The sequence below is a fragment of the Bombyx mori genome, chromosome 20 (genome assembly GCF_030269925.1).
Source record: "Bombyx mori chromosome 20, ASM3026992v2".
Taxonomy (NCBI): Eukaryota; Metazoa; Arthropoda; class Insecta; order Lepidoptera; family Bombycidae; genus Bombyx; species Bombyx mori.
Genome location: NC_085126.1, coordinates 496,107 through 512,330, shown reverse-complemented (window position 1 = coordinate 512,330; position 16,224 = coordinate 496,107). Strand labels below are relative to the sequence as shown.

Genomic DNA, 16,224 nt, shown 5'->3' with positions numbered 1-16,224 from the left:
GGTGGAAACTGAGGCACATAACACAAGACTAGGCGAAAGGAATTTCTATTTTGAATCCAGTCATCTAATCGTACAGGCATAACAAAAATAATTTAGACGAAACATAACATATTATCATATATTAGGAAAAACTAATTACAAAAAATTTGTGACCAGAATAAGAAGAAGAAGAGTAAAAATTAAAAAAAAACAATTTACTGCAAGTGATTTGCCTGTAAAAAGATAACTGTATGTACTGATATAGCAGGATGCGAAAAGCATCTGGCTGTAAGGGCTAACATCTTTTGCCTTTTCATATGGATAAATGAAACAAAAATTCACTTTGATTTTAAATGTTGTCATGTTATAGAATTTCATTTAGGTTAAAAGCAGCAGTGGCTTATTTAAAACAATTTTTTTTTACATGCGAATGATCACAATTTTCACATCTTTATAAATTAAGATCGCATATTTTTATTTCAAAGATTTCAAGCTTTGATAATTTTGATTTTTTTTTTCTTAATAAAAATACGAATAAAAATACTTGTAAGCAATAACCGAATTATTACTCACAGTTAAAGTAAATAAAAATAAAAAGTACATTAAATTACCACACAAGTATTTAATTTGTTTTTTGAATGACTGCCTTTTACAATAACTAAGTTAGGCACCGTTAACCACTGACAACTATGGTAATTGTAACCGCCAGGCTTACTCTAAGTTCGTCTACTTTGTCTAATGCAATAAATATATAAAGCATATTTCTTTGATTGAGACCTATTAATAAATGTCTTGTTGCGTCCTGAATTATAGAATCTATCACTCTACTGGTTTTTTATTCGACGTGGACCTATCAATTATTTTTTGTCAGAAGTGGGGCCCTTTTACTGTAACACTGAAAAAAAACATGCATTGTTTGTTTCTGAGATTTTAAGTTTTGTTTGTTAAAGGCTGCTTTTATATTCATAATAATTGCCTTTTTAAACTAAAATAATTGGACTTGGAATTTCCCGTTAAATATCTGATCAGTACTGGTAACATTACCTCCCCATCCGGGCGAACGCAAGATGGCCGCCCATTTATGTGGGCGCAAGGACAATCAGAAAAGTGTTATCCGTGTGTGATATTTCGTTTATATTTGTGATAATAACGTTAAATACAACCATTGTTCTGTGCATGTGTTTATTAAAGGTTTTTGTGCAATATTATATTAGTTAAACGTGTAAAAAAAATCATTTAGTGCAATCATCAGTTGGAATTTCATTACGAAAAAATGTTCCTTGTTGAATAGTGATTATTTATTCAGTGATACAACAGTTTGGTTCGTCATGACACTCGTTGTTGGATGATAAACGTTGTTACATGTGAGTATGTGTGTCTTGGTACCAAATTTTAAATTTTTAGGGCCAAACTTAGTGTCTTTTGTAACCTATTTGGTTTCGGTTGGTTTGTTGGCGTGGCTGGTTGTCGGAGGCGCCGGGTCACCGGTACACCAGCTGGAGGGCACATCTGCGGCTTAGTCACGGTTCTTTGAGTAGAAGAGCCTACGTACAACCGCATAGATAGACGATATCTTGTGTAATTATCGAGACTTAGCAATAGAACAGATGTTTTGCTAACATTTCCTGAAGTTGACTTTTTTGTTTTGCTTAAAAAAATCTTTGTTAGACCAAACATCGATTTTTGGGCCTTTGACGTAACTTTACAGCAGGAGCTGGTCAATACGTAATAAAAATATTGGACATTTTTTTGTTGTTAATTTCGTGTTTTGCGATTTTAGAATTATAAGTTTTGTGCAAATAGCCTTTTAGTTAAAGGATGTTCTAACTATGAAACATCTCAAACTTAAAAAATAAATGTAACTAATTACTTTTCTGTTACTTAGCAATCAGCACATAAGTAGTTAAAAAAAACAAACATTAATTGTATTAATTTTTAAAAATATGCTGGTGGAAATCCTAGAACATTTCAATGCTTAGAAAAAAAAATTTTTTTTGTTAAACAAACTAAGTGGCTATCATTAATATGAACTAACATTTAATAATTAGAAAAACTAATGTTATTATCAATCGGTATATGTATCTGTAAAGACTAAACATATTCAACAGTTTCTACAATATAAAAATAGAATCTATAATTTTGTAAAACCAAAAAATATGTTTGGTATTCAATGATATATCTCCAAAACGATCTAAGTTGCAGTGGTACTATTGTTGAAGGCATCAATGTAAATGTCCCTATCTACATTTTAGTAAATAATCAAAGTCTGCAACACAAGAATTAATTTTCTATTTGAATATGAATTAGATATAATTAACTTAACTAATTTTCAAAATAAATAAGTATTTTGTTAATGGTTGAGGTGGTTTTTGTGTCTGAAAAAATCTTACACAAATACGCTATGTAAAATTTAGGTTCGCCGTTCTGTCAAGCACACATGATTTAGAAGTCTTTCTTTCTTGCTCTCCGTTCAAGCTCTATCAAGGTAGCAGCGTCAAATCAGCAAAATTCAATATGAAATTATGCAAAATTTGTAGCTTTTTTGCTGATTTGACGCTGCTACCTTGATAGAGCACTCCGTTCACCTCTCAGTGAAAGATTTTCTCTTTGTAGAATTGTAACCTTATATCACACAATATCTCTTCTTCTCTCTTCCCTAGTACTCTCTGCTGAGGTGTAGGGCTCGAATCAAATCCTTCCATTAACATCGGTCTTGGGCAGCCTGCTCTAGCTCCTCCCACGTCATTCCCAAGACGCCTAACTCCTGCTCCACCGAAACTGGGATGGCCTCTTTTCCTTTTGACAGACACTTTCCAGGTCAGTCTTCTCTTAAATAGGTGGGTATCGGGCTTTCTCAATATGTGACCAATCCAATGCCACTTTCGCGTAATGATCTCCTTCTCCATTGGTGTCTGCTTGGTGATCCTCCACAGCTCTTTGTTAGTGATCGTCTCAGGCCAAAATTATCAGAAACAAAAAACATCACAAAGTGAATGCCGCATACCCATATTGAAACTTTAGGTTGTTGTCTCAATTGTATATGAGACATTTTTGGTTTAAATTGTGTGTTTTTATTCTTTCAACGTGGAAGTCATTTGTGAACATGTTTGGACTATATATTTAAATAGAAAAACTGGTAGCTACCTGTGAGGTCTGGACACCAACACATTTACACAGCTCGAGATAAATACACGAAGCATTATCCAATCGTTAGACCACAATGGCTTAATAGAATATATGAATTAATTTATGAAATATTTTGTCATAAAAGTAACTTTTGAAGATAGAATTTTAATCTTACCTTATTCCCCTACTAAAGCATGTTGAGCTTTATTTACTTATTTAAAATAGCTTTACAAAAAATAGCTAGAAACAAATAATATAAGTTTGTATAAGTACTGATTTCTTTTGATAAATTATCATCTGGTAGTAGGAGTAATTTGCCGAAAATCACAATTTTAAAGTTAGAACTTTAAAGAATTACAATACCTCTGATCAGAATTCGTCGAATGAATCCATATTAACATACAAAGTTTTTTCGATCCACCTGGTGTTAAGTGGTTATGGGAGCCTATTGACATTAACAATTTAAATGCCACCACCCACCTTTAGACATGATTTTATTTTTTATTGCTTAGATGGGTGGACAAGCTCACAGCCCACCTGGTGTTAAGTGGTTACCGGAGCCCATAGACATCTACAACGCAAATGCACCATCCACCTTGAGATATAAGTTGAAAGGGCTCAGTATCGTTACAACAGCTGCCCCGCCCTTCAAACCGAAACGCATTACTGCTTCACGCAGACTGATGCTATCCACCCACGTGCGGGTTCACGACACGCCTCTATGCTCTATTACGAGCCACGGATGCTCTATTCCAAAATAAATCCAAAGTAAATTTGTATATCTGCGTTCTATAGCTTGCAAAGTTCTCCCATTTAAAGATTATACTTTAATTAATAGTAAATAAATTAGTTACGACGTCTGTTATCAAATAATATAAAGACTATAGATATCATACATTCATGACGGTACTGCCACTAAAGCATCGTGAAAGAAAGATGACGTACTGTTCCCACTAAGCACTACACACTTCATATTATTTACACAAGTTATCTTTACAAATTATTGTCACCTTTATTAAAAGGTGAAAATGATAAACATTTTACGACTAATGTAGATACTATTTGAATGCAACGATTGAAATTTTTTCGTAATTAATGTATATAATCAAGCAGGGACATCCCATATTAAAATGAAACTCGTCTTGAATACGATCTTGTCATAGTTCTGTAGATACAGCTCATTCTAGTAAGTTTCATGGTCTCTGTCAACGGGAGAGTTCGAAGAGGATGAGTGATCCGTTTAGTTTCCGGCATTTTGGGAGGCTTGCAAAATGTTGACTCCGTCCCTTCCGGCGGGTATGGGACTGCGCCATCGTACAATATGCACCCGAACTTATCTATTAGCTCCCGAACGCTTCTAAATCAGATTCTCTGTGTAATAAATTGGGTTTTGTAATAAACATTATTGTTTACACTGTTTCGACTGTACTCAGACGCTTGTGTTTTAGCCGTCAGTTATGTATTATGTAAACATGTTTTAGTGCCTAATGGACTGTTGTAATTTAGTCATCGGTTGTACAGTGTGTTGAATGCGTGTTTAGGTTGCGAATGTATTATTTCTGATTAATGTGAGGAATCTCTTGATATAGAATTTGTTGCTGCCAGCAAAAAAAAAAAAAGGGCTTGATAATAATGATCAAGTATAGCTGACCCGGCAGATTTCGTAGTGCCTCAATCGACAAATAAAAGAACTGAACTTTTGTCTATACTAATATTATAAAGAGGAAAGATTTGTTTGTTTGTTTGTTTCGAATAGGCTCCGAAACTACTGGACCGATTTGAAAAATTCTTTTTCCATTAGAAGCCGACATTGTCCCTGATGAACATAGGCTACTTTTTAAAAAAAAAATTATTTTATTTTTTTGGTTTCATGTGTGTTTTAATGTTTCCGAAGCGAAGCGAGGGCGGGTCGCTATATAAAATAAACTTAAAACAAACAAAAGGAATCCGTCCGACGGGGGACACATCAAAGGAAAAACAAAATTTTCATTTTTGTTTAATTCCGAGAATTTTCATATTTATTTACCTTTTAAACTAATTTAAACCTTCTCTGGACTTCCACAAATAATTTAAGACCAAAATTAGCCAAATCGGTCCAGCCGTTCTCGAGTTTTAGCGAGACTAACGAACAGCAATTCATTTTTATATATATAGATAGATACCTTGACAAATATCGAGTTAATTATTATGACAGTGGTTGTGGAGTGATCGATGATGAAGTTACTGATTTTTAATATTTTGGCGTATTGAGTGAAAGAGCGCACAGCCCACCTGAGTCCGTAAGCATTACGTAGATTCCGCCATCCACCCTGATACGTGAGATCGAAGTTTGAATGGTATTATATAACGACTCCTTCTTCGCCGGTGGCCGTATCTACCCTCACAGGTTCAAGGTATGTCTGCCACCATAAAAATTAAATTCATTCGTTTTAAAATTATTACAATTGAGCGAGACTGTACTTAAGCAATTAGCAATTAGTTTAGTAAAAACTTAAAAACTAATACATACATTATGTGAATAACTATTCGATATTTTTTTTATAAAAATCGAATTTTGTCGAATTCTGTTGACAGAAAAGAAAACCATTTTTGTTTTACCCGATATCTCACGTTGTTTCAGCCGGTCATCGTTCTCGTCGAACCCGTCGCTTGCGATGAAGGGCTGGGCGAGTAAATTAACCCACAGAGACAGCCCACTGAGTTTCTCGCCGGATCTTCTCAGTGGGTCGCGTTTCCGATCCGGCGGTAGATTCTGCGAAGCACTGCTCTTGCTAGGGTTCGTGTTAGCAACGTCGTCAGGTTTGAGCCCCGTGAGCTCACCTATTAGTTAAGGTTAAGCTGAAATAGCCTCTCAAGGCTCTCGGCTAGGTAGGAAAAAAAACTCGATATTTTTTTATAAAAATCGAATTTTGTCAAATTTTGTTTATTGAAAAAAAAACCATTTTTGTTTCACCCGATAGCCTACGTTGTTTCAAAAAGTGGCCTGTTGATGTTCATTAAATCGTTTTATGGTTTGTTAAACGTATGGAATAGTGTTCACTGCGGTTGAGCTACATTCGTGCGAAAACAATATTATATTATTATTTCGTTTCTCCCGCTGCAAATCGGCAACTGAATGTTTGCAACAAGCTTCATATACAACACGCTCACGATTGTTCCTGATAGAAGGTAAACATAAATGAAGATAAATTGTTTTAGCAACAACCAAAAGAATATGCAAATAGTCTTTATATTGTTGTCGATTGTAATATAAACTACATAATATCGTATATTATTATAACATTTGAATAATATTCACACCGATTGCTATTTTATTTTATTTTATTGCTTAGCTGGGTGGACGAGCTCACAGCCCACTTGTTCTCAAGTTTTTTATTGGAGCCCATAGACATCTATAACATAAATGCGCCAACCACCTTGAGATATAAGTTCTAAGGTCTCAAGTATAGTTACAACGGCTGCCCCGCCCTTCAAACCGAAACGCATTACTGCTTCACGGCAGAAATAGGCAGGGTGGTGGTATATACCCGCGCGGACTCACTAGAGCTCCTACCACCAGTAATTAAGCAAATTATAATTTTGCGGGTTTGATTTTTATTACACGATGTTTTATTCCTTCACCGTGGAAGTCAATCGTGAACATTTGTTGAGTAAGTACGTATTTCATTAGTAAAATTGGTACCCGCCTGGGATTCGAACACCGGTGCATCGCGCAACACGAATGCACCGAACGTCTTATCTTTTAGGCCACGACGCCTTCAAGTTATATTAACAATCCGCTTCAATCATAATATTATATTATGGAGATTAAATTTTATGGATTTACTGAATTGCATTAGTTATTTAAAAATAATATATAACACGCTTCTAAAGTGTTTGTCGTTGAAATGCATATTTTTAATAGTGTATGATATACTAATCCAATTCGCTTAAGCGACATTTTTTCCCAAAGATTGTCTCATTCGTTTTTAAATGTGCCGCCGACACTCCCTGCAGTGCTGGTAAGGCGGTCGTTAAAGCTTCAGGTTCGAGCCCCGTGAGCTCACCTACTAGTTAAGGTTACGCTGATATAGCCTCTCAAGGCTATCAGCTTAGGTAGGACGAAAAAAGGTCGTTAAAAGAGGATTTCGGTCAATGTAGATGGATCGCCGTCTACCTCGTCAACAGGTTAAATATTCACAGCTGTAAGGTCTTCCTCCCTACGCCGACAGAAAATAGATTTTTAGTCCTTGAGCCAACTAATTCTAAATCTCTTAACTCTCAGACACAGCCCACTGAGTTTCTCGCCGGATCTTCTCAGTGGGTCGTGTTTCCGATCCGGTGGTAGATTCTGCGAAGCACGGCTCTTGCTAGGGTTCGTGTTAGCAACGTCATCAGGTTTGAGCCCCGTGAGCTCACCTACAAACGTTAGGGTTACGCTGAAATAGCCCCTAAGGCTATCAGCTTAGGTAGGAAAAAAAAAAAAACTAAATCTCTTGGCCATGACAAACTTTCAAGATTTACTAGTCGTGATAGGCGAACGTGGTTGCGTCTCGTCTGATGTCGGGCGCACTCTCGTCACGAAATGTCGTGTCGGGGATATATTATTTTTAAACGTGTTGTCTTTTAGTCTAAAATAGATTAAATTGCAATGTTAGGAGCAATGGGTTTCAGTATTTTAATGTACAAAGGGAAGCTCTTGCAGAGGACGATGCTTCATTCCGATAGAGGCACCCGTCACGTGCGGACGTGCTCATCGTCCACTCGATCGCCCGGTCTTTGTTCGCCCGGCTTTTGTTAGCCCGGCCATTGTTCGCGCGGCCTGTGTTTGTGGTACATCTGCCGACTAAGTGCTCTTTCTGGAAGTTTTTATTTGTTTTGTTTCCTTTTGTTGTTTCTGTGTTCGTGGTACATCTGCCGACAAAGTGGTTTCCTGCAAGTATTTATTTGTTTTGTTTCTTTTCGTAATTTCTGTTTTGTTGTGCTTTTTCTTTGTCCTGTAGTAATCGCGCCGCATTGCCACCTGTGTTCAATAGAACCGCTCAGGTCCGAGAAGTTGGGGCCTCGCCGCAAGGCGAGTGTTTTCAAGACCCGGGGCCGCCCCACCTGGGTACTCAGCGATCATGGACGCTGTATTCGCGGAATTCCTCCGACTTCGCCACCCACAGCTCGCCTCGGAGTTTTTGGCCTTCAAGGCCAATCACACTGCGAGCCCTCTCGAGGACTCCGCCGCGCTCGCTGCTCCTGCGTCGCCTGTACCTGCGTGCAGAGCTTCTGCATTGAGCACCGCAGCCTCTGTCGTGCCTGCCGCTCCCGTGTCGCCTATACTGGCGAGAAAAGCTGCTGCGTCGTCCGCCGTGACCATCGTTTCAGCTGAGCGATCATCCGCGGCCTCCGTCGCGCCCTCTAAAACACCTACACTTGCTCGTAGGTCGCCTGCACCCGCCTCCTCGTGCTCCGACTCTGACTCGGACATGGAGGTCGACCTCGCCCCCGCCTCATCGACGGATGGATTCACCCTGGTACAGAAGGGTAAGAAGCGTGCCGCGGAGTCTCGAGCTCCCGCGGCCGCTAAAATTAGCAAAGCCGTGAACGCGTCGCGCCCCCGCCCTCAGACTCCCGTTGCGCCCCCAGCCCGTGCCACTCCGTCGCCGCGTCCGGTGGCACAAAATAAAACCCAGACCCCTCCCCCGGTTATCCTTCAGGAGAAGGCAGCTTGGGATCGAGTTTGCCTGGCCCTTAAGGCCAAAAATATAAATTTCACGAATGCCCGTAACCTCGCGAACGGCATTCAAATTAAGGTTCAAACACCCGACGACCATAGGGCCCTCTCTTCTTACCTCCGTAAGGAGCGTATAAGTTTCCATACGTATACGCTCCAGGAGGAGCGCTAACTCCGCGTTGTAATACGCGGAATCCCTAAAGAGTTAGATGTAGAGCTCGTAAAAGCCGACCTGTTAGAACAAGGCCTACCAGTGAATTCTGTGCACCGTATGCACACCGGTCGCGGTAGGGAGCCATATAATATGGTTCTAGTCGCTCTCCAGCCTACCCCCGAGGGTAAGAAAATCTTTAACACACAGACCGTCTGTAGGCTCTCTGGTATCGCTGTCGAAGCCCCCCATAAAAAAGGCACTCCTAGCCAGTGCCATAACTGTCAATTGTACGGGCACTCTTCCCGTAACTGTCACGCGCGGCCCCGATGTGTTAAGTGTTTGGGCGATCACGCCACGGCCCTCTGCGCTCGCGACCAAAAAACCGCGACGGAACCGCCTAGCTGCGTCCTGTGTCGAACACAGGGTCACCCCGCGAATTACCGTGGTTGCCCCCGAGCCCCTAAAATAAATCGCCGCGTCGCCCGCCAAAACCGCCTCCGAGCTTCCGGCCCAGACATCAAAGCCTCGGCACCCTCTGCGTCGCAGGCTAAGCCAGCGTTCGTTCCGGCGGCGGTGCCCAGTGTCTCGGCCTGGGCAAAACCGCTGCCGTACACGAACACGGCTACAACTCCCTCCTCCGCGATTCGTCCCGCCCCCGCGACTCGTCCCTCTCCCGCGACTTGCCCTCCGACCGCGTCCGACAATCTCGCTTTAGCGATCGACTTCTTTCAGTCGATCAACTTTGAGCGCGTTAACGCTTTGGGCGACGCCATTCGCGCTGCCTCCACTGCACAACACTTTATCGCCGTTGTGCAGGAATACGCCGACGTATACGCGTCATTAAATACGTACGTCCTCCCCTCACTCCGCCGGTAATCAATGGCGTATATAAGTAGAATAAAACCCCTATCCGTAACGATAGGATTTTTTAACGCTTACGGTCTCGCAAATCAACGTGATCAGGTTTCTGACTTTTTGCGTGACCACCAAATTGATATCTTTTTAGTGCAGGAGACCCTACTTAAGCCCGCGCGCCGTGACCCTAAAATCGCGAACTATAACATGGTCAGGAACGACAGGCTCTCTGCCCGTGGTGGTGGTACCGTCATTTACTATAGAAGAGCCCTGCATTGCGTCCCGCTCGATCCTCCCGCGCTCGCTAATATCGAAGCATCAGTGTGCCGAATCTCACTGACGGGACACGCGCCGATCGTTATCGCGTCCGTTTATCTTCCACCGGATAAGATCGTTCTAAGCAGTGATATCGAGGCGCTGCTCGGTATGGGGAGCTCTGTCATTCTGGCGGGCGACCTAAATTGTAAACACATCAGGTGGAACTCACACACCACAACCCCGAATGGCAGGCGGCTTGACGCGTTAGTCGATGATCTCGCCTTCGATATCGTCGCTCCGCTAACCCCGACTCACTACCCGCTAAATATCGCGCATCGCCCGGATATACTCGACATAGCGTTATTAAAAAACGTAACTCTGCGCTTACACTCGATCGAAGTAGTTTCAGAGTTAGATTCAGACCACCGTCCCGTCGTTATGAAGCTCGGTCGCGCTCCCGATTCCGTTCCCGTCACGAGGACTGTGGTGGATTGGCACACGCTGGGCATCAGCCTGGCTGAATCTGATCCACCATCGCTCCCGTTTAACCCGGACTCTATCCCGTCTCCTCAGGATACCGCTGAAGCCATAGACATCTTAACGTCACACATCACCTCGACATTAGATAGGTCATCGAAACAAGTTGTAGCGGAGGACTTCCTTCACCGCTTCAAATTGTCCGACGATATTAGGGAACTCCTTAGAGCTAAGAACGCCTCGATACGCGCCTACGACAGGTATCCTACCGCGGAAAATCGTATTCGAATGCGTGCCCTACAACGCGACGTAAAGTCTCGCATCGCCGAAGTCCGAGATGCCAGATGGTCTGATTTCTTAGAAGGACTCGCGCCCTCCCAAAGGTCTTACTACCGCTTAGCTCGTACTCTCAAATCGGATACGGTAGTAACTATGCCCCCCCTCGTAGGCCCCTCAGGCCGACTCGCGGCGTTCGATGATGACGAAAAAGCAGAGCTGCTGGCCGATACATTGCAAACCCAGTGCACGCCCAGCACTCAATCCGTGGACCCTGTTCATGTAGAATTAGTAGACAGTGAGGTAGAACGCAGAGCCTCCTTGCCACCCTCTGATGCGTTACCACCCGTCACCCCGATGGAAGTTAAAGACTTGATCAAAGACCTACGTCCTCGCAAGGCTCCCGGTTCCGACGGTATATCCAACCGCGTTATTAAACTTCTACCCGTCCAACTCATCGTGATGTTGGCATCTATTTTCAATGCCGCTATGGCGAACTGTATCTTTCCCGCGGTGTGGAAAGAAGCGGACGTTATCGGCATACATAAACCCGGTAAACCAAAAAATCATCCGACGAGCTACCGCCCGATTAGCCTCCTCATGTCTCTAGGCAAACTGTATGAGCGTCTGCTCTACAAACGCCTCAGAGACTTCGTCTCATCCAAGGGCATTCTTATCGATGAACAATTCGGATTCCGTACAAATCACTCATGCGTTCAACAGGTGCACCGCCTCACGGAGCACATTCTTGTGGGGCTTAATCGACCAAAACCGTTATACACGGGAGCTCTCTTCTTCGACGTCGCAAAAGCGTTCGACAAAGTCTGGCACAATGGTTTGATTTTCAAACTATTCAACATGGGCGTGCCGGATAGTCTCGTGCTCATCATACGGGACTTCTTGTCGAACCGCTCTTTTCGATATCGAGTCGAGGGAACCCGCTCCTCCCCACGACCTCTCACAGCTGGAGTCCCGCAAGGCTCTGTCCTCTCACCCCTCCTATTTAGCTTATTCGTCAACGATATTCCCCGGTCGCCGCCGACCCATTTAGCTTTATTCGCCGACGACACGACTGTTTACTATTCTAGTAGAAATAAGTCCCTAATCGCGAAGAAGCTTCAGAGCGCAGCCCTAGCCCTAGGACAGTGGTTCCGAAAATGGCGCATAGACATCAACCCAGCGAAAAGTACTGCGGTGCTATTTCAGAGGGGAAGCTCCACACGGATTTCCTCCCGGATTAGGAGGAGGAATCTCACACCCCCGATTACTCTCTTTAGACAACCCATACCCTGGGCCAGGAAGGTCAAGTACCTGGGCGTTAGCCTGGATGCATCGATGACATTCCGCCCGCATATAAAATCAGTCCGTGACCGTGCCGCGTTTATTCTCGGTAGACTCTACCCCATGATCTGTAAGCGGAGTAAAATGTCCCTTCGGAACAAGGTGACACTTTACAAAACTTGCATAAGGCCCGTCATGACTTACGCGAGTGTGGTGTTCGCTCACGCGGCCCGCACACACATAGACACCCTCCAATCCCTACAATCCCGCTTTTGCAGGTTAGCTGTCGGGGCTCCGTGGTTCGTGAGGAACGTTGACCTACACGACGACCTGGGCCTCGAATCAATTCGGAAATACATGAAGTCAGCGTCGGAACGATACTTCGATAAGGCTATGCGTCATGATAATCGCCTTATCGTTGCCGCCGCTGACTACTCCCCGAATCCTGATCATGCAGGAGCCAGTCACCGTCGACGCCCTAGACACGTCCTTACGGATCCATCAGATCCAATAACCTTTGCATTAGATGCCTTCAGCTCTAATACTAGGGGCAGGCTTAGGGACCCCGGTAACCGTACTCGTCGAACTCGACAAAGAGGTCGACGTGCAACCTAACCCATGCATCAGCCCGCTGAGTTTCTCGCCGGATCTTCTCAGCGGGTCGCGATTCCGATCCGGTAGTAGATTCATTCGCGAAACAATTGCTCTTGAGTTGTTAGGTCTCCTTCGGAGGCGCTCGGGCAGTTGTTAGCAAATCCCACCCCTCTTGGCTGAGCCTTTGCTCGCCCACCTGTCCTGGTGAAACTGGAAAGGCCTTTGGGCCACCAGTAAACTTTCAATCATAAAAAAAAAAAAAAAGGACGATGCTTTTTTTTTTTTGGAGACTGTAATCGTAGGTGCGACAGGTCTATTATATTTTGTGACCTAGATTGTGAATACTGCCATCTTTTTTGAAATATAAGGTCTCAGTTGCTTTCTGTAACGACTATATCTTATATAACTTTTCAGTAGGTCGCGTTTCCGACCGGTGGTAAACTGTGCGAAGCACCGTTCTTGGAGGACCATTGTTAGCAACACCTCCTGGTTTGAGCCCCGAGAGCTCACCTACACGCTAGGGTAACGCTGATACAGCCTCTCAAAGCTATCAGTATAGATAGGAAAAAATAATTAAACATCGTAAAATTAATTGCAATATAATAAGTAAGTACGTTAAAATATGCACAACTACCCTCAGGTTTTGCAAAACTACCCTCAACTGAATGTTTGCACTTATGGTAAATACGACACACATTTCATTTCTCATTGTATCTTATCAAAAAACATTTCCGCGCAGATACAAGCTAACGATAATTATATATTATTGGGGCATACGCGCAACGTCGTGCCTATAACGAACCAATGAAGTATTTAAAAAACGCCAGTACTTTTATTGTTTTTCATCTCTTGCAATACTTAGATGGGACCTATCAGTTTGAGTGTCTTTAATGTTGAAGGGTTGATTGAAAATACACGTCATGGCGTAAAAAGAAAGGCATGCGTTTTTGATAACCGTGATAAGAGACAAGAACGATCTGTTTGTAGATCAACGGAGGAATGGTTGGTCGAATGACTTAGTTAACTTGAAAGTAAGGCATGCGGTTTGTGTCTTGCTGAATATTATGGACCAACTGGCAGGCAAGATATTGTTCGTGAATACATGCCATGGGATCCAACGATCGGATCGCTTGACAATGGAGCTGAGATCATACATACTGCTGGTACCTAATTTGGAATGAACTCACCTCAACGGTGTTTTTCAAACGCTATGAAATGGTTTTTATCAAATGAGGTTTGAAAAGAGTTGTGTCTCTGGCATACCGATGTCTATCAGCGAAAGTGACTACTTACCATCGGGTAAGTCGTAAGTCTGCTTAGAACAATAATAAAAATAGTGACATGATTCTGACTAAGGTTTGTGGGCTTCAAATGTGTCCATGTCCTTCAAATACTTTTCCCTTTTCAAAAGTCAAGGAGATCAATGAATATATTAGTGTAAATATTTTCTATATTACTACGATCAAAAAATAAAAGTATACTGTAATTATATTGTATTTATCTTATATAATAGAAATTATACATTTATTGTTTGCAACTCGACTAACATGGTTTTTACGTTAAACAATTAATTCTCTTTGACAAAAGGAACAAACATCTCGATAAGCATGTAAACGCAAAAACATTGCCTTAACCTTTAATACAGTATTTTACAGTATTTGATTTATAATATTTTTGTCAATTGGTTAAGGACAGTTGGCCTGCTCGATTGACCTCATAAAATAAATGATAAGATTTCATAGCCTAAAAGATTCCTCGTAATTACATCAAAAGTGATTGTAATTAACCTTTGAGGGTAACCATCTTTTTCAATAGTAAAAGGGTGTGTAGCAAAGCAACGGGCCTTAAATTCATTATTAAACTTAATGGTGAATTAAGTTCGAGCCGTAAAGTTGTTTCTGCTCAGAAATTTGGCTCAATTATTTTTCGGAAAGATCTGTAAGTAACGTGGTTAGCGTTATCCTTCAGTCCGCAGCCAAAAAGATTACGTTAACATAACGAGAAAAAATATGTCGGTTTATGAACTTATCGATCAGCTTCCGCAGATATAATATGTTCTTTCTGTCAGGAACAGACAAGACAGTACTACCAACTTATGAGAGCATAGAACACGCCCTATCACCATTTTAAATAATTCCATCTTCCTACGTAAGCTAATAAAGAACAAGAGAAAATTAGGCTCGAACAACAAGTAGTACAATCCATTTTATGGTTATTCCATGTATTCCGTGGGCACCTGCGTATAAAAAACACCTGGCTTTCTTGCCCCATCCGGAGTAGCTTTCACAGGCTACGGTTTTTGTTTCATTCTAGAAGTCTTATAAGTTGTATCTGATGACGTTCGTGTACACGTTTTCGTACGCATTTTAGAAAGTATATTCAATCATAGGTTTTAATTTTGGTCTGGTGGAATCGTGGATAGTTCGATAATGAACACCACACACAGGTCGATACTGAGCACACGTCAATTTTTAGTAGAACCATTACTTACACACAGACTTACACTCTGGCCACAAATAAGTTTTGGGTTCGAATATCCTATCTTCTGAATAATAAAATCGGACAAACGTATCACGTAGGGCCAATTATCTTCTGGCTTAAAAACTGAAAAGGAAATTGATGAAACGAACCCAATCTTGAACGTGCGACGGCGCGAGAGGTATACACGTGAAGCCGCTAAGTCAGCTATTTTATTTGCGTCGATGGGCCGACTGCTCTGAAGTTAGGATATTACAGGAGCCACACACGCCACCGATTGAATGATCCTGTTCACTTTGAGGTACTGGTAAATTTGCATTGGAATGCGGCGTTTTTTTCCTGTTTATTACATAGATGGGTGGACGAGCTCACAGCCCACCTGGGGTTAAGTGTTTACTAGAGCCCATATACATCTACAACGTAAATGTGCCACTCACTTTGAGATTAAGTTCTAAGGTCTCAGTATAGTTACAACGGCTGCCTCACCCTTCAAACCGAAACGCATTACTGCTTCTCGGCAGAAACAGGCAGGGTGGTGGTACCTACCCGCGCGGGCTCACAAGAGGTCCTACCACCAGTAAAAGTGTGCGCATTTGTAATCTCTATCAAACATCGGCAGTCGGGAACGTAAATGCTTAATAATTTGCGTCCACGTTTGCCATTGCCAGTATCGTTATACGGTTTAATACAACGAATGGATCGATTCATCAAATGTTGACACTGACGGATTAACGCTAAAATCCTACGCAATGCGAGCGGCCATGGAACCAGCGATCTCGCTTAAATTAGATTAAAAATGTATTCGGACCGGTCTTTTTATAACTCAACAATCGTCATCGACTGTTATAATTGTTCAGTAGTGAACCTCCTATATAACACATGCAAGTTTGTTTAATTAATTCCCTAGGCCTTCCGTTGACAATATGCATGGGCGATGATTACGTTTAGGCTTGTAGGTACACAAGTTAGGGATGCGATTACTTTAGTACACGTTATACTTAAGCTTTAGTCATGCGATCCGAAGTGTCGTCAGACAGAAATAGCG

At 42.1% G+C, this 16,224-nt stretch overlaps 1 protein-coding gene across 8 annotated transcripts in view; it reads left to right on the top strand.

Moving 5' to 3' along the window:
* The first annotated feature begins 1,011 nt into the window (after positions 1-1,011).
* LOC101742101 (uncharacterized) overlaps positions 1,012-16,224 on the top strand; it is a 166,735-nt gene continuing 151,522 nt past the window's right edge. For 5 of the 8 annotated variants that reach the window (XM_062674229.1, XM_062674226.1, XM_038018076.2 and 2 more), the window contains exon 1: positions 1,024-1,343. The gene's annotated coding sequence lies outside the window, so the exon portion shown is untranslated. Of the gene's footprint in view, positions 1,344-16,224 lie in introns of all 8 variants that reach the window. The other 3 variants (XM_038018077.2, XM_062674228.1, XM_038018074.2) reach the window with 3 other exon arrangements.